Source organism: Rhinoderma darwinii, chromosome 13 (genome assembly GCF_050947455.1).
Source record: "Rhinoderma darwinii isolate aRhiDar2 chromosome 13, aRhiDar2.hap1, whole genome shotgun sequence".
Classification (NCBI taxonomy): Eukaryota; Metazoa; Chordata; class Amphibia; order Anura; family Rhinodermatidae; genus Rhinoderma; species Rhinoderma darwinii.
Window position 1 is genome coordinate 28,387,245 of NC_134699.1, and position 24,686 is coordinate 28,411,930.

General features: G+C 43.6%; 1 protein-coding gene across 8 annotated transcripts in view; it reads right to left on the minus strand.

The window, feature by feature from the left end:
- The window catches only part of EZH1 (enhancer of zeste 1 polycomb repressive complex 2 subunit), a 519,099-nt gene that overhangs the window by 265,608 nt on the left and 228,805 nt on the right, over window positions 1-24,686 (minus strand). For all 8 annotated transcript variants that reach the window (XM_075847032.1, XM_075847030.1, XM_075847027.1 and 5 more), the window contains one exon: window positions 23,027-23,086. The gene's annotated coding sequence lies outside the window, so the exon portion shown is untranslated. The remainder of the gene's footprint in view (window positions 1-23,026; window positions 23,087-24,686) is intronic.

The window sequence follows — 24,686 nt, forward strand, 5'->3', positions numbered from 1 at the left end:
GTTTCATGAGAGCAACGGGCCTAGCCAGCAATGAGTGTAATGTTATCTGCATTTCTTTTTATCACTTAGCAAAGACGAACCTACACTCACTACATGCCACCCACCATCTATGGGTACAGAGCGAAGAATGATGGCCATCAAATGTAAGTCACTGCTTTTAATGTTGAACTTAGTGGACATTTAATATCTCAAGTACTCTGGCTTCTATTTTGTGGGGCACAGTTTGTAATAGGTTGTACTAAGCTTCAAATGCCTAGAAGCATTTTCGTGGAGAACCCTGTGTTAGTTGGGTGGGGGACTCCATCATAAATAACTGCTCCATACTGCTGGCAGTCTTAATCTGGCCCTGAAAAGGGAGGGGGGCTGTGTAGCACTATATACAAGGAGGGGTTCTGTGTAGCACTATATACAAGGAGGGGTTCTGTGTAGCACTATATACAAGGAGGGGGCTGCGCCAATATACAGGGGGGATTGCTTTGCGGCACCATATACAAGGGGGGCTGTGTGGCACTATATACAATGGGAGGGCATTGTGGCACTATATACAAGGGAGGGGGCTGTGTGGCACTATATACAAGGGAGGGGGGCGAGGGGGGCTGTGTGGCACTATCTACTAAGGGGGGTTGTGTGGCATTATATATGGGGAGGAGGACTGTGGCGCTATCTACAGGGGGCTGTGTGTGGCTCTATTTACAGGGGGCTGTGTGTGGCTCTATTTACAGGGGGCTGTGTGTGGCTCTATCTACAGGGGGCTGTGTGTGGCTCTATCTACAGGGGGCTGTGTGTGGCTCTATCTACAGGGGGCTGTGTGTGGCGCTATCTACAGGGGGCACATAGGAGGCCTTACTGCTGTCTGGGCACAAAGGGAGCACGATTACTAATGGGGAACTTTTATTGTGTCGAGCACTGAGGGATCATTATTACCATTTGGGACTTTGTAGATTACGAGTTTGTTTAGAGAATGGGGTATAGGTGGGGAGGGTGCTTAAAAAGCGAGAAACCGACATGTCTGTGTGTCAAATTCTGCAGAGAGTCGTGGCTGGAATATGTCATCACAGTGGTCTGGGCCAAATGGATAAAAAAAAGGGAAAGTGAAACACTCTAATTAGAGAAAACATCACCTGTGAGTCACTAGATATAAATGTGCTGTAATCACTTATATCGTCTGCAGAGCTCCTGTGTATAATTGGAATCTTCAACTATGTTGGTGACTGCATGGTGGCAATATTGGTCTTTGTATAGTGGTTTTTATTCAGTAACAGTATGGGCGTTTCAACACTCCTGGACGCTCTAGAAATCAGTTATGCCGTTTTCTGCACATCTCCTTCTGAATTTACTGCATTATTGATACAGTAAGGGTGTGCTCACAACTACGTCGGGCTTCTATTGATGGTTCCGTCAGACCTTTCCGTCAGGGGAACCCATGAACGCAAACCAAACGAAAACCATAGCTTCCGTTTACATTACCATTGATTTCAATGGTAATGCTTCAGCTAGAAATGGTTTCTGTTTGTCTCTGTTCCGCAAGGTTTCCGTTTTTTGGAAGGAATCAATAGTGCAGTCGACTGTGCTATTGTTTACGGCAAAAAAACAGAAACCTTACGGAACGGAGACAAACAGAAACTATTTGCAACGGAAGCACTACCATTGAAATCAATGGTAATGCAAACGGAAGCTATGGTTTCCGTTTGATTTGTATTTATGGGTTCCCCTGACGGAAAGGTCTGGCAGAAGCCATCAATGGAACTCCGACACAGATGGGAAAAGGCCCTAGTTCAGCATTTGGCACCCCACTTTTAAACTTGCGCAGGGCCACACTTTGTCAAAAACCGGCCGTGGGAATAATGACAGTACCAGTCAGGCTGTAATCTTCTTGCTCTCACTTGCAGCTTCCTCCCTTCCTCACACAGACACAAAACCAGTAAGTAAAACTTTTTTTTGCTGACTTCAGACAAGTGTTGCTTCCTGAATATTGCACCTAGAATATTGGGCCTGGTATAAATTGAAAGCTAAGATTATGGGCTATGACATATTACAAACATATTTTTCAGTGAAAGGGTTGAATAAAACAGAAGGGCGTATGGCAACAGCATTCCCTTTCTACATGCCTTTTTGGTAGTTGTGCCCATTGCACAATTTAAATAATACAGTTTGAGGAAGTCTATGACCTGCAAATGGTTTTTGTTCTAGGGTTTAAGACAGCCACCTAGCAACAGCTATTGGGTGAGACAGCTGCCTCCTGTATAAAGTGACCACCAGGTGCCAGAGGCAAAGCTAATCTACATTTGGTAAAAGAGTCTGGCAGGGGGGCCCTGGGCAAAGACTTTTCTGTAGAGATATTGAAGACGATATTGGAGTCAACTTTCATGAAAATTGGACCGTCAATATAGGAAAAAAGCATTACATGCCTTGAAAAAAGCTGACTGATTTGTATTAGGTGCATTGTAGGTAAATAAAATGACTGAAGTTATGGAGTCTCCCACACACTAGCAAGTTTAGTCTCTCTGGATCCCTGACCACAATGCTAGGTGTAAATGGAATTAGGTGAAAGAACCTAAAGCCCCTCCTCACCACCTCTATGTTTTTTGGACATTCTAGCCAGGAAGTACTCAGGGTAATATAGATAAAAGTAATGCATAAATGACACCACTCTCCAAATTGTGCCATATACAGCCACCCCCGACACTGGCTTGCCAACGCTTAAAGAGGCTCTGTCACCAGATTTTGCAACCCCTATCTGCTATTGCAGCAGATCAGCGCTGCAATGTAGATTACAGTAACGTTTTTATTTTTAAAAAACAAGCAAGTTATGACCATTTTTGTATTTATGCAAATGAGGCTTGCAAAAGTACAACTGGGCGTGTTTACAGTAAAAGTACAACTGGGCGTGTATTATGTGTGTACATCGGGTCGTTTTTACTTCTTTTACTAGCTGGGCGTTAGGAATGGGAGTGTATGATGCTGACGAATCAGCATCATCCACTTCTGCTCGTTAACACCCAGCTTCTGGCAGTGCAGACACACAGCGTGTTCTCGAGAGATCACGCTGTGACGTCACTCCCTTCCTGCCCCAGGTCCTGCATCGTGTCGGCCACATCGGCACCAGAGGCTACAGTTGATTCTGCAGCAGCATCAGCGTTTGCAGGTAAGTAGCTACATCGACTTACCTGCAAACGCTGATGCTGCTGCAGAATCAACTGTAGCCTCTGGTGCCGATGTGGCCGACACGATGCAGGACCTGGGGCAGGAAGGGAGTGACGTCACAGCGTGATCTCTCGAGAACACGCTGTGTGTCTGCACTGCCAGAAGCTGGGCGTTCTGAAGAGAAGTGGATGATACTTCTCGTCAGAACGCCCAGCTAGTAAAAGTAGTAAACACGCCCCGATGTACGCACATAATACACGCCCAGTTGGACTTTAGAAAGCCTCATTTGCATAAATACAAAAATTGTCATAACTTGGCCAAAAATGCTCGTTTTTTAAAAATAAAAACGTTACTCTTATCTCCATTGCAGCGCCGATCTGCTGCAATAGCAGATAGGGGTTGCAAAATTCGGTGACAGAGCCTCTTTAACTGGCTATATGGTTTAAAATACAGTAGAGTCCTTCTGTCACTTTTCGCCATCCACAGGGTGGAGGAATTTCATGGGGGAGTGGTTGGGTGCTATTTGTGTAGGTGTAGTGTGAGGATAGCCAAAAGTTATGGTATTTAGAGCCTCCCCGGGAAGCAGAACTGCAGGGTTAAGCATTCACCATGTGAAGCTGCGTGCAAACACCCCCTCACACTTTTTAACACTAAATTATTGAATAGCTGGACATCAAGAATCATTTTATTGCCATCAGGGTTAAATCGGTCCCCTTAAGAAATTGATTGGTAAATGTGGTTGATTCCTGGAAAAATCTACGCAGGGATGATTCTTGGAGCTGACAGACCAGGAGAGCACTGGCTTGTTTCCTCATTACTGTACCAGAGCCAAAAGAGAATTTTATGGCTTATTTTGAGAGTCTCATAAAATAACTTCCTCAGAACTTCCCCTTATGGATTAATTCTATCCACCGTAGCTCTTCCTGAACACGGTGGGAAATGCAGATATTGGCAATGAGGTTTATTAATTCAGAAAACTAACTCACTAACGGTAAATTACTGTATTAGCTATTCATCCACTACTTGGTTATATGTAAGGCCATGTTCAGACAAGCTAGATTTGAGGTGTGAATTTTGCACTTCAAATTCACAGCAATGTACAGTACAGTAAAATACATGTGGATAGTGTTAAAACCCCAACCACACGTAGTGTAAAAATTCCACACAGAAAAAACATGCAGATATTGAAGCAAAATTGCAGCAAATTTCAACCGCTACATCTGGACGTAGCCTAAATTGTCTTTTGGAAAGCATTAAATACTTAAATATATTTATAAATACACAATAACTTATAACAAACAAGGATTAAAGACACAGTGTCTTTAATTATGTCATGAGGCCTACTTGAGGGAATGTGGACTCCTAGGGTTCCTAACTGATTTGACGTGGGGCTAATTCGGGGAGCAGATTCTCAGAGATTAAAACTTCTTCATCTGCAAACACTGGCAGGGAGGTATGGACTGTCCCTAAGGGAATCACCAGGTCGCTAGCCCCAGAGTAGTCTCTGTTAGCAACCGCTGGCATGTGGATAGAAGACACCAATTCGTGGTGCAAAGGCAGATGATGTATTGAGACGGCACAGGTCAGGCAGCGTTCAATTGTAACCGGGAGACGGGCAGGGGTCAGGACAGGTATAAGACAATAGACTAGGTCAAATGACATGCTGGATCAAAGCCAAATGGAACAACACGGACATACCTTAGAAAAGTACTGAAACTTTATGGACCTCACTTTGGACATATGGACAGAGTCATACTGGAAAAGAAAAGGGCTTGTGGGTAGCGGTTTGACCATGGAAACCCATTTCATGAAGCTACCAACACAGCACATGAGCTGATGTCATTTCCAGAGGCAATGTAGAACACTGTAGGGATACAACAGAGGATAGATGATTTTTTTCGCACCAAGCACAAGTTTGCGTGGTCTACCACTCTGGCAAAACTGTTGTTATGCCTATATGCTTCTACTTTACAATAATAGCGTTTACGGTTCATGAACTAATGATGGCATTCGTTGACAGTGCCACGTTTAAAGTCACGGAGTTCTTCACTACGACCCATACTATTGCAAATGTTTATCTTTCTATTGAGATTGCATGGCTGTGTGCCTGATTATATGCACCGGTTTCCAATGGGTGTGAGCTCAATAAGTAGGTGGAGTGTTCACATATTTTTGACCAGATAGTGTAGATCAGCTCTATAGCATAACATACAATGGTGTATTTTCAGCTTTAACGAATACAACAGAACGAGCTTTAAGGGAAATTAGTAATGTAATGTAAGCTTATCACAAGCCCAAACTACAGCACGGGCACCACCCTAAAACTGTATGTTTCATACATCAATTTTTACTTTTTTTTTTATCAAATAGTAGGACATTTCATACAAATGATCATGATACCCAACACCAGATAGATATCCCTCAAAGTTGAGGTCAGATATGCTCAGATTTCTTTTTTAACCATTCATTCTGTATAATTATTTGTGTATGGCTTTGGCAGCCATTAACGAACAATGATTTATGTCACGATCTGTGGATGTGTGGACCCACTGGGCCGCACTGCCGTAGTGGGATGGCAGCTGGCCAAACTACAGTGTACAAAGTTAATATGTATAGTCCAAGCACAAGGGTACCTGTGATACTCCAGACAGTAGCAATGACTAGGCTCAGATGGGATCTTGACGGCAAGTGATGCAGACGAGACCGATGACTCCAGACATGGTGCAACACAGCAGACGTAGCCGATGGCAGAACAAGACTCCAAAACTATAGCGGGCACAGGAACAACTACTACACGGGATACAGGTAGCAAGGCACGGGAACAACATAACACTAAGGGACCATTTGCAAGACTAACAGAGGAATACGAACAACGCTCAGGCAATGAGCAAAGGGACAGAGCCCTTATTATAGTCCAGGGTGATCATGGGCTAATTAATGATGTTTTACATGTGCCCTTTATGGCCGGGCACACACGTGCGCAACCTACGGGACACATCAGAGTGGAGCGGAAGTGAGCGCTGGCATATCCTGGGGAGGAGATGTGGGCCAGCGCTTACCAGACCATGGCTGCGGCCGTCGAGGGATGAGTAATCCCGATGGTCCGCGGCCATGGACGTTACAATTTATTAACATACACAACATAATGGAGTTTAACCCCTTAACGACCGCCAATACGCCGTAAAGGGTATTTATGCCAGAGCGCCGCCTTAAGACAGCCGGACACCTGCACTAGTGAGCGCCGCATCCAAGTGGTTTTGGAGGGAGGGTGCTCCCTCTCCCACCCCATCGGCACTCTGGAATTGCAATCGCAGGGTGCCAATGGCTTCTATGGCAGCCGGGGGCCTTACGAAGGCCCCCAGGTCTGCCAGTGGTGGATGCCTGCTAAGCCATGCCTGCGGCGTGACCTAGCAGGTGCCTGTCAGTTTTACACTGACAGGGAATAGTTTTGCAGTGTATTATAAAAGCGATCAGGAGGTCGCATAGTGAAGTCCCCCAGTGGGACTAAAAATCAAGTTAACAAAAAGTTTAATAAAGTTAATAATACATTAATTAAAAAAAAATGAAAAACCCACTTATTCCCTTATAAAATACAACATTACACATATTTGGTATCGCCGCGTCCGTAACGTCCCCACCTATAAAGCGATTAAGTTATCTAACCCGCAAAATGAACGCCGTAAAAAAATAAAATAAAAAACAATGCCAAAATTGCTGTTTTCTGTTCATCTTGCCTTAAAAAAAATGTGATAAAAAGTGATCAAAACGTCGCATGTACTCCAAAATGGTACCAATAAAAACTAGAAGTCGTCCCGCAAAAAACAAGCCCTCATACAGCTGCATCGGCGTAAAAATAAAACAATTATGGCTCTTAAAACATGGGCACAAAAACAAATAATTTTGAAAAAAAAAGTGTTTTTACTGTGTAAAACATATCATAGTATAATTGTATAACATACAAAATCTATATAAACTTGGTATCACCACAATCGTAATTACCCACGGCGTAAATCTAAGACGCAAAAAAAGAGTGGCGAAATTTTAGTTTTTTCCATTACCCCCCCATAAAAAAGTTAATAAAAGTCAATCAATAAATTATACGTACCCCAAAATGGTGCTATTAAAAAAAAGAACTTGTCCCACAAAAAACAAGACCTTATACAGCTATGTCGACGCAAAAATAAAAAAAGTTATAGCTCTTCGAATGAGACTATGGAAAAACAAAAAAAATGGCTTGGTAATTAAGGTTTAAAATGTGCTCGTCATTAAGGGGTTAAAGTTGTTGTTTTTTTATTCTGTTTAAGTCAAAGCCAGGAGTAGATCATAAAGAGAGTAAATTATAAACTGATTAGTATCCAATTCTAGTTTTAATAAAAAATATATAAATATATAAAAACACATCAAAAACTATGTTGTGTTATAAGCCTTGAATTTCTGCATCGCATCAATCCTTTGCTCCCTAAGGCTGGGTTCACACGACCCATTTTCAGGCGTAAATGAAGCGTATTATGCCTCGATTTACGCCTGAAAATACGACTCCAATACGTCGGCAAACATCTGCCCATTCATTTGAATGGGTTTGCAGACGTACTGTGCCGACGACCAGTAATTTACACGTCGTCGTTTGACAGCTGAAACGTAATTTGAGCCGTTTTTCATTGAAGTCAATGAAGAACAGCTCAAGATTACGGGCGTCAAGGACGCCTCGCAAAATGCGAGGAGGAGCTTTTACGTCTGAAACGACGCAGCTGTTTTCTCCTGAAAACAGTCTGTCTTTTCAGACGTAAAAGCAAGTTCTTGTGTGCACATACCCCAATACCTGCTGGGGCTGTAACAGTTCACTTGGCTCCCGGACTCATGTCTTCTGTGAAAAAATATACATTTAAAAAAAAAAAAAACATGTCAAAACTGTATGAACACGCCCAGTTCCAAATAGCTACATGGTTATAGGAGTAAGGTGGACTTGTGAAATGTCCAAACTGTTCTATATTATATATGTTCACCACCTGCTTTGTCAACTAATCCCATGTGCATTTTGAGGAAATCAATAAAACCTTATAGAACGAACCAGGAAGTTGTTGTGTGCATGAAGAAAATTCAATTGTTCGCTCAAAAACTTACTTTTCCTCCTAAATGAGAAGGGTCTATCGTGCAAAGAGCAACCACATGTTTCCTCCAATTTAAAATGCATTACATGAACTCTCTAGAATTTGCAGAGATGTCCCTTGGAACACCAGATATACACCACTTAATAGTGGCTGAAACGCCATCTAACTAAAGATTTGTTTACCTATGTTTTCTTATTTGGAGTCCTCTTATCCCTCTTCTCTATTGGTGGCTAGTGGACGGGCAGCAGCGTGAAATCACATCATGCTATGCCCGCTCTCCCAGTACTTTGCTGTGGTGCAAAGACAGAGAAACATAAGAACAGCACATGCATGCCCACAGCTGGATGGTGGCAAAGGCGGTTGCAGATTTGTAAACAAAAATCTGGGGAGCGCAATCACTGACACCAATGTGAGTTATCGAAACGGTGGAACGTTTCTGTAAATTGTTTATGAGCAATATTGTTGGAGAGATAATTCCCTTTTGAAGATAAGCCGGTAACAGAACTATGTTATTTCAATTCCACCCGCTTAGAATTAATCATGCAAACTTAAACTATCCAAGTGCGCTGACTGCCATCGGAAACATTTTTTTTTCTTTTAACCAATACAACTTGATACGCAAAATAAATGGAATTTCAAGGGAGGTGTCTTAAAGGGATTGTCCAGTTCCTAAAGATTGATGGCCTAGCCTCAGGGTAGGCCATCAATATCTGATTGGTAAGGGTCTGATTCCCACGACCCCCGGCGATCAGCTGTTTTCTAGGGGCTGTCGCGCTCTCTCAATGTTTGAACTGTGAATCATCGACACACTTGTAGCGGCGGTACACAGTACTTCAGCATTCTCCCATTGAAGTGAATGGGAGAAGGCTTTAATATTGTGAACCACCGTTACAGGCGTGTTAGCGCTTCAAAATACGAGCAGAAGAAATTAGGGAGAAGCAGCACTTAAAAACAGCTGAACAGCACTGATCCCGGGTGTTGGATACTGACCGATCAGATATTGATAGCCTATTCTGAGGATAGGCCATCAGTTTTTAGGGACTAGACAACCCCTTTAATAACTAAGGAACCATATTTTATTGTAAACTGCTACAAACACCTTGAGAGTCCGAATCATATTGGGTGCACAACTTTTTAGCTTTGTCTTGTGTGGGAGCCATTTACTGAGATATCTTAGACAACCCTGTTGTCTAAGTGAATAATGTCACTTAGTGAGAAACTAGACATCGACTGCACATCCACTATATACTTTGACCTATCGCGGCTAGGCAAAATTTATAAACATAAACATGAGGTTCTTTGTTAACATTTTGATCAAATTGTATACAAGCCCACTTGCCACTTCAAGGCGACCTCTTTAAAATGGGTCCCTACTCTATCGGTTGCAGCACCGCATGGCTGTCACCGTCACTGCAGCAACGCTCCTGCAGAGGGAGCAACCCAGAGGCCCAAAAGCACCCATGCCATTAGGCCATGCCAAGCCTCCTTGGCTCTGGGCCACGTCCCCCCACAAGTGCAGCACCACAGCAACAGATACCACAACAAGTGAACAGATGGAATAAGCTCACCTTACCATGCACGCCCAGTGTTCAACTGAGAGCACAAGCAAGAGCAGAAACACTATGAGGTCATTCCTAAATTAAAATCAGCTGGGCCAAATGTGTGGTGTGCTGGTACCAAGTAATACAAAAAAAATTACGGGATAGACTATATGATAATGTCACTTAGTGCGAAACTAGACATGGACCGCACATCCACTATATACTTTGATCTATCGCGGCTAGACAAAATTTATAAACATGAACATGAGGTTCTTTGTTAACATTGGCCATATTTGAATAAGTGCAAAAGGAACATTTTTAAAAGGGGTTTTCGGCGATAGAAAATTGATAGCCTATCCTCAGGATAGGCTATCAATGCCTGATCGGTGGGGGTCTGACCCCTATACTGATGGTCTATTCGGAGTATAGGCCATACATTTTTTCTCTCTTCAGAAAACCACTTTAAAGGTCTCATTATTTAAAATTATTTGCACCTTAACCAGTTCAGGACAGGGCTATTTTGAGCCTTCAGGACCAGACACCGTTTAGCCCTTTTTAGCACGTGTTAGTTAAATGGCTATAACTTTTTTCTTTGTTGGGCAAACAACGTGATTTTTGCTTTGTTTTTTCCGTAGACAATGCAGGTTTCTTTTTTTATCGTTTTTATACACATCCTTTTTGCTATTTTTGAATTTTTATTCTTAAAATTTGAAAGTAATAGTAAAAAAATTTTTTTTTTTTTTACTTTTCAGCTATTTTTTTGGGGTAATAACATAGTTTTACCCTAAAACAGACCTTTTATTTGTGATCATTATTGTCTACCGTAAATGTTAATATATTACATGTCTATATTGGGGTAATTGGGTCAGCGCTAGCGCTACAACAATGCTTGTCGGGGGATAAGTTTTTTTTTTTACCCGCACTGTGACGGTCAGAATTTTTCATCGTCTGCGGTGTGGACCGGAAGTCACTTTCTCTATGCATTCCTATGAGACGCTCAATGCGAGTCTCATAAAAATGTATTGTGAAATTGACTTCTGGTCCACTCAGCAGACAGTATTCGGACAGTCACTGTGTGGGTCACGTGACACAACGGCAGCCCCAAACAGAGAAGATAGTTTGGCAATAAAGCGCCCGGTAAAGGAATAACAAGCCCTACGTTTTAACAGGAGTACTTTCCAAACGGAATCCAAATTAAAAAAAAATACAGAAGTGCTGCTTTAAAAAACAGATGGAAAAAAATGCTTATTAGTAAATACATTCTTTAGTCTCTTCTAAGGCCTCATGCACACTTCCGTGTGCCGTTGAACGGACGCCAATGACTGTTCCGTGAATCACGGACCGCACACAGATGGTTTCCGCGTGCAGCCCGTTGTTTCAAGGACCAAATCAATGCAAAGGCCGAGACTGTTCCGTCAAAAACGGGCAGGAGTAGGACCTGCACTACTTTTGACGGAACGGCCGCACGGTTCCATTAAAACAACAGAAGTGTGCATGGCCTCATTGAAATGAATGTGTCAGGATGCGATCAATTAAAAAACAAATCGCATCGGGATGAAAAAAAACTAAGGAGGGCACGAGGACTAACAATTTTTTAATGATTTTTTTCAGTCTGCTCTTGGTAACATTATGGTTGTTTTTTTGCCTGGTTTGCAAAAGTAACAACAGGAAATTTTTGCCATTATATCTCATAGGAGTTATCAGCCAGCTTTTCTAGCTTATGAATGGCCAATCTACATGGCTATGCAGAAATAAAAGGGCAGGAAAGTTAGTGTTGCGTAACCAGGCAGAACTACCATTCAGGTGTCTGAAATAAAAGCCATGAAGGTGACCACTTCCTGCTGTAACATTTGGAAAACAAAATAATGAAGAAAAGAACAAAGGATTATTTACTGTTGTTTTTTTTATTTCTTTCATCTTAGATGGATAGATTGTACAGTAGAATAAGAGATGACATTCTTTTAAAAAAAAATCTGTGCATTATGTGGCTCCCATATAGTTTATAAGAAGGAAGTACACTTTAAAGCATCATGCACATGATAGTTTCTGTTTTGCAGACCGCAAATCACAGAACCTAGTGGTTTCCCTGTGCGGTTTGTTTTTTTGCAGACCCATACACTAGAATGGGTGAGATGGACCGCAAACACGAACAAGAATAGGACATTTCTATATATAGCAGAACATACACAAGGATCCGCACAAGCAACAGATGTCAAAAATGGATAGGACACTGAAGAAAGCAATGGTTTTGTGCATGAGCCCTAAGTCTCATGCACATGGAGCCTGTATGAAGGAACACTGTTACAAAGGTCCCAACCTCCTGTTACACCGGTCTCAACGATGCTAGGGGAGAATGGTCCGTAATACGGCGTTTGATAGAGAATGCCACAATTACTTTTCTGCCATATTCATACTGAATCCAACATTTAAAAAAAACCACTGTATTTAAAATGAGAGGCATACGGAAGTATACTATGGTATACCAATCAAAGTCTATGACCACTGTATTATGGCTCCATACAACTTGAAGGCCATGCAAAGCAATAATATTCTCATGTGCAGTGGGCATATAATGTACAAAAGTTACATATTATAAAGTAATGCTGAAAAGCAAAAAGAACATTTTCCTTATAGCTACATTTTGTAACACGTCTCAAAAGAAGCTGTGTGTAGACAGTCAGCACAGCTACTATAATACAACCACTCCGTTAAGTACTTTCAACAATGCCAAAGTTATAAATAGTGTTGCTTTTCGTATAGGTTTTAAGGACGCAGCAAGCTGGTTCCAGATACTTTTTTTTTTTTTTTTTTTTTTATTAGGATGCTTCATTGTTCTAAAATATGCTGATAGGAGCGTGTGCCATTTACAGACCAGCAAGTCTAAAAGTGCCGAGGAAGGAAATGGATCCACCCAGCAACAAAGGGACAGTTTGGAAAAACTGAGATTTTTTTTTCCCAGCACATACATATACAGTATATGTGTATATGTATGTATATATATATATATATATATATATATATATATATATATATGAGACAGAAAAAAAGGGGAAAATTTCCTCCAGCTCACCTTGTCACGGGTATGGTAGGCAGCGCACGGATCCTCGTGTCGGCACACGCAATGGGACGGCAGAAAAAGAAAATTGGAACCAGCGCTGGAAATGGTATATCTGTTAAAAACGGGAAACTTCTTCCAAGTTTTAATGTTGCTTTAGTATAAGAACAATGAACAAAAAATGGTAGTGACAGGCGGGTATAGTCCAAAGTACAGAGGGTAGTGAGATAATAGGCAGGTAGCCTACGCGTTTCAGACCCCTGCTGGGTCCTTAGTCATGGCATATTATATATATATATATTTTTTTTTATGCACTAAAATTCCCCCTCTTGTAATAGTAAAAAAATAAATAATAATAATAATAATGTAATGCACACAAACATAATGGTGATGCCTTAAAAATCATTGAAATACACTGCCAACAAATAATTAAAAGGAAGACGCACATTTGTTAGGAGGAGAGTGCTTGATAAAAAGGGAAATTTCTTTTTCTTTTAAGGGAAATTTGTCAGCAGTTTTGAGGCCTAAAAACTGCTGACAGAGCAATATAGGGGAGGCCATTGAAAGCATACCTTTTGTCTCAGGTCATGCAAGTTGCATGACTGAGAAACCAAAGTTTGGTTTCCCCAGCATGGCGTTTACAAGTGCCACGCCAAGCCCTGAATGATGGCTCTAGCGGTCAATCAGGAGACAGCTAGAGCTGTCACTTAGAGAAAATGCGCTGGGTTGACAGCGTGCACAAAAAGTGCCCGCCTTAGTGGCACTTGCAATCGTGGCAAAGGGGAAATTAAAAGTTGGTTTCTCGGTAATGCAACCTGCATGTCAAAAACAAAAAAGGTATGTTTACAATGCCCCCCCCCCCTTTTTACGTTTTAGTTTTTCACTCCCGGGCTTTCCAAGAGCCATAACCGTTTTATTTTTCCCTCAATAGAGTGGTGTGATGGCTTAATTTTTGCGGGGGGAGTTGTAGTTTCTATTTGCACCATTTAAAGTACCTTATAATGTACTAGGAAATGGGAAAAAAATATTTGTGGGGTGCAATTGAAAAAAAACTAAATTCCTCCATTGTTTTTTGGGTTTCGTTTTTACGGCTGTAAAAAAATAATTATTCTGTTTCATCACATTCTGAGACCCAGAACTTTTATATTTTTTGGTCGATTGAGCGTTATGGGGGCTTATTTTTTGCGAGACGAGCTGTAGTTTTTACTGGTGCCATTTTTTGGTACATACAATTTTTTGATCACTTTTTATTAAAAAAAATTTAAGCGCTAAGGTAACCAAAAAACAACCTTTCCATTGTTTTAAAATGTTTATTTTTTTACACCGTCCACCGTGCGAGTTAAATAATGGTATATTGTAATAGTTCTGACTTTTACAGATGCAGCGATACCAATATTTAAAAAAAAATATTAATTTGAAACATTGTGCTTGGGAAAAATGACAAAGGGTTTTTTTTTTTAACGTTTAAATTTTTTTATACTTAATTTTATTTAACTTTATTTTACACTTTTTATATTGCAGTATATTGTCATTTTTACAGGCTTCTGTTAAGTCCTGCCACAGGCCTTCATTAGGCCCCCAGACTGCCATGACAACCACTGGCGCCCCCAATCAAGCTGCGGGGGGCCGTTGGGCTGTCGGAGTGGGCCGCCCCCTCCTTTTAACGGTTTAACCCCTTAAAGGACGCTGTCTAGTCTCTGGGCCGTAAGGCTCAGAGCCCATTTTTTAAATCGGACGTGTCAGTTTATGTGGTAATAACTCTGGAATGCTTATACCTAACCAAGCGATTCTGAGATTGTTTTCTCATGACACATTGGACTTTATGTTAGTGGTAAAATTTGGTCGATATATTCAGTGTTTATTTGTGAAAAATAGCAAAATTTAGGGAAAATTTGGGAAAAAAAAATCTGAATTTAAATGTATCCGCTTGTAAGACAGTAATACACACAAAATACTTACTAGTTTACATTTCCCATAGGACTGCTATATGTTGGCATAATTTTTTGAACATTCATTTATTTTTCTAGGACGTTATATGGCTTAGAACATAAACTGCAATTTCTCATATTTTTAAGAAAATGTCAAAAGCCTTTTTTTTTTTAGGTGCCAATTCAGTTCTAAAGTGGCTTTGAGGGGCCTATATAGTAGAAACTGCCATAAAACACCCCATTTTAAAAACTAGACCCCTTAAGGTATTCAAAACAGCATTTAGAACGTTTCTTAGCCCTTTAGGCGTTTCACACGGATACAAATCAAAGTAGAGGTGAAATTTACAAATTTTATTTAGTTTTTCCATTCGGACATTCAAAGAGCTATAACTTTTTTTATTTTCACGTCGACATTGCTGCATGAGGCCTTGTTTTTTGCGGGATGAATTGTATTTTTCAATGGCACCATTTTGTTGTATATAGAATTTTTTTTATTTACTTTTTATGGGGGGGGGGGGGATATAAAAAAACCAGCAATTTTGCCATTATTCTATGCATTTTCATCTATGCATTTCTATGCGTGGGCACGATTGCGACGATACCAAATATGTATAGGTTTTCTATGTTTTACTGCTTTTGCAGATCAAAAACACTTTTGAACTAAAATAACTTTGTTGCATTGTACTTTCCAAGAGCCAGAACTTTTTTTATTTTTCCGTCGATATCGCCATACGAGGGCTTGTTTTTTGTGGGACTTCATTGTTACCATTTTGGGGTACATGGGACTTATTGAGTAACCATTATTATTTTTGGGGGGGAATGGAAAAAATAGCAATTTTGCCATTGTTTTTTTTGTTGTTTTTTACGGCATTCACTTTGCGCTTTAAATAATATGCGAACTTTATTTTTTGGGTCATTACGATTGTGGCGATAGCATATATGTGTAGTTTTTATTTATATTTTACACTTTTACTAAATAAAACCACTTTTTAAGAAAAAAAAATTGTTTTTCTGTGTGCCTTTAATAATAATTTTTATTTCACATTATTTTTTCAGTCCCTCTAGGGTCTTCACTGTTCGATCATTTGATCACTTATATAATGCATTGGTATACTTAGTATACCAAAACATTATTGACTTTCTGACACGGTATAATAGGCATATAGCCAGGGCAGGCCTGGGGGCCTTTGTTAGGCCCACGGCTGCCATAGTAACACATCGGCAGTCCACAATCACATTTGCGGGCCTGTCGATAGGTGACAGAGGGAGCTCCCTCTCTCTTTAAACTACTCAGATGCAGCAGTTGCTAATGACCGCTGCATCTGAGGGGTTAAACGGTCTACGATTAAAGGAAACGTTGATCGTGCAGTTGGAGCAGGAGCCCTGCTGTCATCAGACAGGCGAGCACCCACTCCAGCCTGCACGGGACACCCTTGCAGGACTTTGATTAGAATAAGGCCCCTTAATGACTGCCGTGAAAAGGCATATCGGCGGTCATTAAGGGGTTAATCAAAACGTTTTTTTTTTTTTTTTTTTTCAATTTGTTTTTATTAATTTTCCATATAAACAACACAATAACAACATAAAGTGATCTCAGGCGACTTAGTGCACTTGAAAAGCATATACTGACTTGCAAGTCAGGCAGATAAGTAAATACATTCTCTGTGCCTTTATACAGAACGAGAATTTATACATGTCATTACCACGTCTCCATTGTGCTTATCTCGTCTCAGCGAGGGAACAATCGTGCACTTTAGCCCCCTTCTCGGCCACACAACCGTGGGCCATACTGCTCGGACACATAACCAAACATAAAAACCAACATACTATCAAAAAATAAAACCTTCATTGCCCGCCGCCTCTCCTGTTTACCACGTGTTATCCCCCCCAGTCCTCCTTTTAGAAGTCTGTTGCATCCATTTCCTGTCCCTCGTTGTCTACACTCCCCCCTTCTACACCCTATCTCAGGCATGTATGGAAGTCCTATTGCATAATATCCCCAGCCAGCCTCCTCCTCTGATACCATGTAGTGGGTTGGAAGCAGGTATGTATTTTATCTTTTACTCGTTGGGGTAGTAGAGAAATAAAGCCCTCCCAGATCTGAAAGAAAGTCTTAACCCTTTTTTCCTTCTGGTGTGAAGCCTCCACCCAATCCATCTTCATCATGAAGGATAATTTTTCCAGGAAAACCTGAAGTTGTGGGGCCTGGGTGTGGTTCCACACTTGCAGTATTGCCTTCCTGCCTGCTGCTGCCAATAAATGTAGGATGCGAAGTTCGTGTCGGGTATGATCCTGTGTGCCTGTTTCCACATACCCCAGTATTGCCCATTGGGAGGTCAAAGCAAACTGCCCCGTCATGTTGGTCTTTGCAAAGTCTCCAACCCTCTCCCAGAACTCCCGGATACGAGGGCACGCCCATAGGCAGTGGTACAAGTTTGCCTCCGTCTCACCACATTTAAAACAGTCCGAGGTCTCATACAGTCCCATCCTGTGGCCCCTTTGGGGTGTAATATATGCTCGATGGGCCACCTTTAGCCACATTTCCACATATCTTGCTGAGGGCAAGAGTTTGTGCGCAAAGATTGTGGCCTGTAGTATAACTGTGGGGGTTAAAGTCGCATCGTCCGCCTCCCATTTCGCTAGGCCTGAGTTAGGGGTACTATATTCTATGGAGGGATGGAGAAATCTGTACAATCTAGATATTCTCGCCAGATGTGTTCCTGGCTCTAGTATCAGTGATTTAAAAGGGGAAGTCCATTCCTCAGGTGGGATGTGACCCAGCACCACCTGCGCATAACTCTGGGCCTGTATATAGTTAAAAAAGGGGAGAGAGATGTGTGGGTATTTAATTTGTAAGTCCTGTAGGGAGAGCATTGTATGGAGCGTGGGATGCAAAAGGGCCCCCAAGGAATTAATACCATTATCATGCCAAAAGGTAAACATACGGTGTGAGGTACCCTGCTGAAACCGCAGGTTCCTGACCAGGGTCAGTGCTGGTGAGAATTGGGTGTTTAGGTGTAGCATGTGGCGGATCTTATGCCAGGTCCTCCAAATTGTAATTATGAGTGGGTTGACCCTAGAGTCAGTAGGCAACATGTCATATGGGAGATGTAGAAGGTTTATAAGGGATATCCCCGGGGTAAAAGACTGATCCACCTGAGGGGTAGTGTAGTATGAGGTGCCTTGTGCCCAGTCCGATATCACCCTGGCCAACGCCGCCAGATTGTAAGTCCTAATGTTGGGGAAGTTCAGACCGCCGTTAGACCTGTGTTGTTGTAAAACATGAAACGGGATTCTCGGCCGGCCCCCCGCCCAGATAAATTCCCTGTAAAGTTTATTTATAAGCTTTTCATCCTTCGGTCTCAAGTACACAGGCAGGGATTGAAAAAGATAAAGAAGTTTAGGGAATTCCACCATTTTCAGTAAATTTGCCCTGCCCATGAATGAGAGAGAGAAGTGTTGCCAAGATTTCAATGTGGATTCTAAGGCTACAATATATTTAGAAAGATTGCAGTTATAAAGGGTAGAAGGCGCTCTAGTGATCTCAACTCCCAGGTATTTTATCGAAGAAGTGCACCATTTCAGGGAGAACTGCGATGACCATAGGGGCGTGCAAGGGCCTTTTAGAATTAGGGCTTCACTTTTATCCACGTTCAGGGTGTAGCCGGAAAGTTTCCCCAGCGTTTGTAGTTCCTCCAGGGCCCGGGATAAAGTGTGTCTGGGGTCCTTGAGCACAAGAAGAAGATCATCCGCATAAGCCGTCATCTTCAACTCGTATCTCCCCAGATGTACACCCCTGAACGTGGATGACATGGAAATGTGGTATAATAGGGGGTCTAATGACATGTTGAATAGGATAGGGGAGAGGGGACAACCCTGTTTTGTGCCCCTGAATAAATCTATCGTTTGAGAAAGGTGTCCGTTAATAAATAGGTTTGTAGTGGCCTGCGTCTGTAAGGAGTGCAGGTACGTCAGAAAGGTCTGACCAAAATTCCTACCCCGCAGCGTTTCGTTTAAAAAGGGCCAAGAGACCTTATCAAAAGCTTTTTCAGCATCTAGGCTGAGTAGCATGGTCGGAAGTTGGTCAGCCTCCTGTGCCCGCACTGTCGCAGCAATCACCGCCCGGATGCTTTTAGAGGAGTATCTGCCAGAGACGAACCCCATCTGGGAAGGGTGGGCAATTGCGGGAAGGAATGTCTGTATACGATTAGCTAAAATTTTTGACAGGAGTTTATAGTCCTGATTAAGCAGGGAGATAGGTCTGTAGGACTGGGGTAAGACTGGGTCCTTATTTGGTTTAGGGATAATTATGGTTCGAGAGTCAAAAAACGAGTCTACTACCAGGTTGTTGCGGTAAATGTCATTGAGTAAGCGAGTTAGATGTGGGACTATGTCTGGGGATAGCATCTTGTAGTACTCACTCGGAAAACCGTCTGGCCCTGGGGATTTGTGGTTGTGTGAGGAGGAGATAGCTAGGCGGACTTCCTCTTCCGAGATGTCCGCCTCTAAAAGCGTGTTTTGTTCCTCAGAGACCCTAGGCATGGAAAGAGTTTCCAAGAAGGCCTTCACTTTTGGCATATCAGTGGGAGCTGCCCTGTAGAGGTCTTCATAATACTCCGCAAATATTGCTTCAATTTTCTCAGTTTCCGAGTGTAGTGCCCCTGAGCGTGTATCCCTTGCCAGAAGCACACGGCCCGTGTTGCGTGGGGGTCGCGTGAGATATGCCAATAGGGATCCTACCCTGTTGCCCCACCTGTAAAATTTGTTTTGGGAGGTCTTCACCTGCCACATTGCGTGCCCCTGTAAGAAAGTGTTCAGTAGGCCCTGCGCATCTAAGAATTCTTTTTTAGAGTCAGGGGTGGGGTTGCCCGCGTGTATGGATTGTGCTCTAAGGAGATTAGATTGTAAATCGAGAAGTTGTGTCTGTGTTTTCTTACGTTTTAAGTTTACATAACTTATTATATGCCCCCTCATCACTGCTTTAGAAGCCAACCATATCAAGGCTACATCATCTAGCTGCTGGCTGTGATCTTGGATATAGTTATTCCAGTGTGTTTTTAGGTAGCTTCTGAAGTCCTCTGACTCATAAAGGTATGATGGGAACCTCCACAGATTCGTCCGGGGCATAGGGGGCAGCCCCTCTAAGGTTAGGGATACAAGGGCGTGATCTGATATGGCGATGGGTCGGATATCCGTCCGTGTTACTCTTGAAAACAAGCCTGTAGTGAGCATTATATAATCGATTCTGGAAAAAGAGTCGTGTACTGCAGAGTAAAACGTATAATCTCTCACTTGTGGATTATGGAGTCTCCAGGGGTCACATAAGGAGAGATGCTCCATGAAGAAGGCCATCTGCGAACTGGGAGGGGAGTCAGCATGGTCTCCACCCGATCTATCGAGGGGAGGGTAAGAAGCTAGATTATAGTCTCCAGCCACAATCAGGTCCGAGCATTCCCTTTGCAACAAGAATTCCAGTAGTTTAGGATAAAAACCGTCAGTCGTCAGGTTGGGGGCGTAAATGTTAAGAAGAGAGTACGATTTGTCAGCTACCATAAGTCGGATGTATACAAAACGGCCATCGGGGTCAGAATACCTATCTTGGATGGAGTATGGCAGGCCTTTCCTAAAATATACAGCGACCCCACGTGTCTTGGTGGAGTACGTGGAGACCACTGGCGCATCTAACCAGGATGCCCGGATAGGAACATAGTGGTCCGTTCTCCAGTGAGTTTCCTGTAAACAGATGATATCTGCGCGTTGGCGCTTTATATGTGCGAGCACTTTGCGCCGTTTTTCAGGAGTATTCAGACCTGCCACATTCCATGACACTATGTGTAGGGTGGGGGGTGTATGGGACTCATGTGATGTGCTTATTAGGGTACTCATCCTGTGTCTAGACGTATGACTTCTGTCAATATGATCCAAACGCTATTACGACGCCACTTCCCGTCCCAGCGAGCGCGAAGTGTAGTCAGCATACAAGAACGGGGGGACCGTTTCCGGTCACAAGAGGCTACAGGTAACCTAAAAGAGAGAGGCGGCAAGCATGAAAACCTAACCATAAAAAAACAAAATAACATCATCATACCAGTAAGTACATTACAGTGAGTGAGGTGGGTACTATAAACCCTCCCCCATCTACAGGCGAAGAAAAACAGATAGCTTCCATAGAGCAAACCAAGGATCTCACGACCCATTTAACCAACAAGAAGCCAATAGGCCAGAAAGTGAACCGACTCCGCCACAGTATAATGAATACATATCAGTCCGCCACCACTGGAGGATATCTTCTGGCAGCTTCCTCCGGGGAGTCGTACAGCCGGGCCCGACCATTCTCCACCACACGTAATTTTGCCGGATATAACAGCTGAAAACGGATATTGTGATCATGGAGATGTTTACAGATCGGTGTGAAAGCTTTGCGCTTCTGGGACACTTGAATCGAAAAGTCCTGAAACATTAGGATTTTGTGGCCTTGAACCCGAATCTCTGGGGCCTGTCTGTACGCCCTGAGGATCCTTTCTTTAACTGTCCAGTTATGGTAGCGGGCTATGACAGCCCTCGGCCTGCCCCCCCCACCCTGGTCTCTCCTCTGTCCCAGGCGGTGGGCCCGCTCAATGGACAGGGGATCTTCCAGCGTTTGGACTCCAAGAGCCCTGGGCAAATCAGTGGACAAATACTTGGCAAGTGTTTCTGCCGTAACCTCCTCCGGGATACCAACAAATCGCAGGTTATTGCGCCTTTCTCGATTTTCCAAATCATCTAGTTTTTCTTGCAGTGTGTGAATAAGGACATCTTGATGGGTGGTTAGACCCTCCAGGCGAGTCACCTCCGTCTCACAGGACATGGTTCTGGTCTCCAAGTCCCCCAGCTTCTGGGAATTTGCGGTCACCTGTGCCAGCACCGTGTTAATAGAGGATTGTAGAAGGTCCAATCTTTTGTCAAAGATAGGGATGATGAGGCGGGATACCTCTTGTGCCACTTCAGCGGCCTGGATGTGCATTAACGATACTTGGGAAGACGGACTCGGAGGCCCTGAAAGATTTGGTGGTGTTATGTCTCCAGACACTGACTCGCCGGAAGGCGTCCCCTGGTGTGATTGTGCGGCTGCCACGGCCAGGCCCTTTGATGAGCCCTTTTTCCGCTGTGTAGACTGCATCGTGGAGGCTGTCGCGGCAGAAGGAAGCGCCGTCGAGGAGGATCGGGTGGCTCTAGCCTGCCCAGATTTATTCAAGTACTTGTCCATCCAGCAGATGGTAAAGGCCAGGCGGGCCGAGGGCTTTTATATACGGGATAAGTGCACTGTGGGGGAGGGCCGCTCAACTCACATATACAGCGGCATGAAGATCATCAAAAGCAGGAGAGGGTCCCCCAGAAAACCAAGCAAACGTCCCAGGAGGGATTTTCTATGGTTATTCCCACCGCTCTTCACAGGTCTCACCCCAGGATGTCTAGGCAGTAGGTGAGGTAGTGGCTATGTCAGCAGAAAGTTGTAAATTAGGCATCCATACAGCGTTTCAGGGTATGATTTGCCACGCAGACTTTGTCCCCTCTCAGTGGGTAGTGAGTGCAGGGATATAGAGCAGTCCTGTGTTATGTGTAATTAAGTCCTCAGCAGCCTGCAGGTTGTATTTGCTGTGTAGCAGGGTCTACCAGCAAGGGGATAGGGAGATATGTGCCTCCTCCTCCCCCCCCCCCGTTTAACTTATCTGTGCCGGTCCGGATCGGCTTGCCCACCGACTCCCTTCTCTCCTCGGTGTCCTCCTGCGGCAGCTTCCTCACATCCAAGCCCTGCTATGGGCCGAGAAGCAGGCGTTCAGGTCCGCGGCCCGCCCGTGCTCTGCGATCTCCCGCCTGCAGTGGGAACACCACGTGGTCCGCTCTCCAAGATGGCGGGGTCCAGCCTCACCACCGCGCGCGGCGTCTCTGTGCCCACTCTCCGGGCCGACTTCCAGTGCCCTTATGTCGCTCCCGCGACTCAGCAGACCGGGCTCCTCTGCTTCTGCCCAAAGTCCACGCTGTGCGGCTCCGGTTTCTCGTCCGCCGGGCCGAGTTCTCAACAGCCTGCGGGAGCTCAACTAAAATGCGGCCACCTTGATGCCCCGCCCACCGGAAGTCCATCAAAACGTTTTTAAAAAAACACAAACGCAAATTAGTAAATCTGACAAATTAATTTGCGGATGGGCAATTTTCTTTCTAGTCTAATCCAGTATTTTATATCGATATAGAACATAATATGACAACGTTTACCTGGTGAAGACTGGTCACTGATCAGGACAAGTGTGGCAGGACTAGTCTACGTCTGCGTATCTATAAATAAGAAAGAAATGCAATCATTATTGTTCATTGCATTTACAATATAGTAAATTTACCAATGCTAATCAACTAATATATACATATTTACATCTGAATGGGGTAGTATCTGCAGCACACGCATGGATTTCTGCATGCCCCATTCAGATAAATACAATCCTCAATATTGAAATTGAATTACGAAGAAGGAAAAGTTTTTTAATTGCAGAATTCACAGGATCGATAGACATGTTAATGATATGCAAATGATACAAAAATGGAAACATATTGATTTATTCAGTAACGAGTATGAGCGCCATGTGCAGAAATGGATGAATTTTATTTGTTACAGGTTTTTTGTAGCAACCCACTGAAAACACCACAGTGCCCATATAGATAGTGCCACAATGCCCACATAGGGCCACAGTTCCCACTGTAGATAGTGCCCACATAGTGCCACAGTTCCCACTGTAGATAGTGCCCACATAGTGCCACAAACAGTGCCCATGTAGATAGCGTCAGTGTCCCCTGTAGGAAGGGACCATATAGTGCCCATGTAGATAGTGCCACACCCCCTGTAGATAGTGCCACAATCCCCCCGTAGATAGCATCACACCCTCCTGTAGATAACACCACACAGCCCTGGTAGATAGCACCACCTAAGCTCCCTCTAGGAGCGGAATCCCCGGTCAGAGCGTTCTGGCCGGGGATTCCGCTCATAGAGGGAGCCCCTCATGTCTCTGTCCATATATGGACAGTGACGTCAGGGGCTCCCTCTAGGAGCGAAGTCCCGGCCAGTGTGTTGCAGACACTCTGGCCAGGGATTCTGCTCCTAGAGTGAGCCCCTGACGTCACTATCCATATATAGACAGTGACATCGGGAGTTCCCTCTAGGAATGGAATTTTCAGAAACACTCTGGCCGGGGACTCCGTTCCTAGAGGGAGCCCCGTCACTGCTCATATATGAACAGAGACATCAGGGGCTCCCTTTAGGAGCAGAATCCCCGGCCAGAGCGCTCTGACCGGGGATTACGCTCCTAGGGGGAGCTTAGGTGGTGCTATCTACAGGCAGGTTTGTGCTATTTACCGGGGGGTTGTGTTTGGCACTATCTACGGGGGGTTGTGTGGCGCCATCTACAGGTGGGCTGTGTGTGGTGCCATCTAGAGGGGTGGTGTGTGTGGCGGCATCTACAGGGGGTTTGAGTGTGGTGCCATCTACAGGGGGGTTGCGTGTGACGCTATCTACAGGGGGGTGCATTCCGGGCATCTCATAGCCCCGGCAAATATGAAAGTGCAGCGCTGCTTACACTGAAGTAGCACTGCACACATTAAACCCTGTTCCATGCTGCCAATGTTTATATATGTGACAACTGCACGGGGCATGGGCAGTTGGAATGTATATAGCCATATGGCTGCCATGAACGGGTTATTTTTCTTGCAGAGGCAGAATTTTAACACAATGGGGCAGATTTTCTATTGAAAATGCGCATAGAATTCGCTCTCAAATTGAGCCAGAATTCTGCCAAACATGCTGTGCGCCACATTTATTAGCCGTTTTAGACACTTTTTGGCATATATGCTGTGCGCCACATTTATTAGCCGTTTCAGACACTTTTTG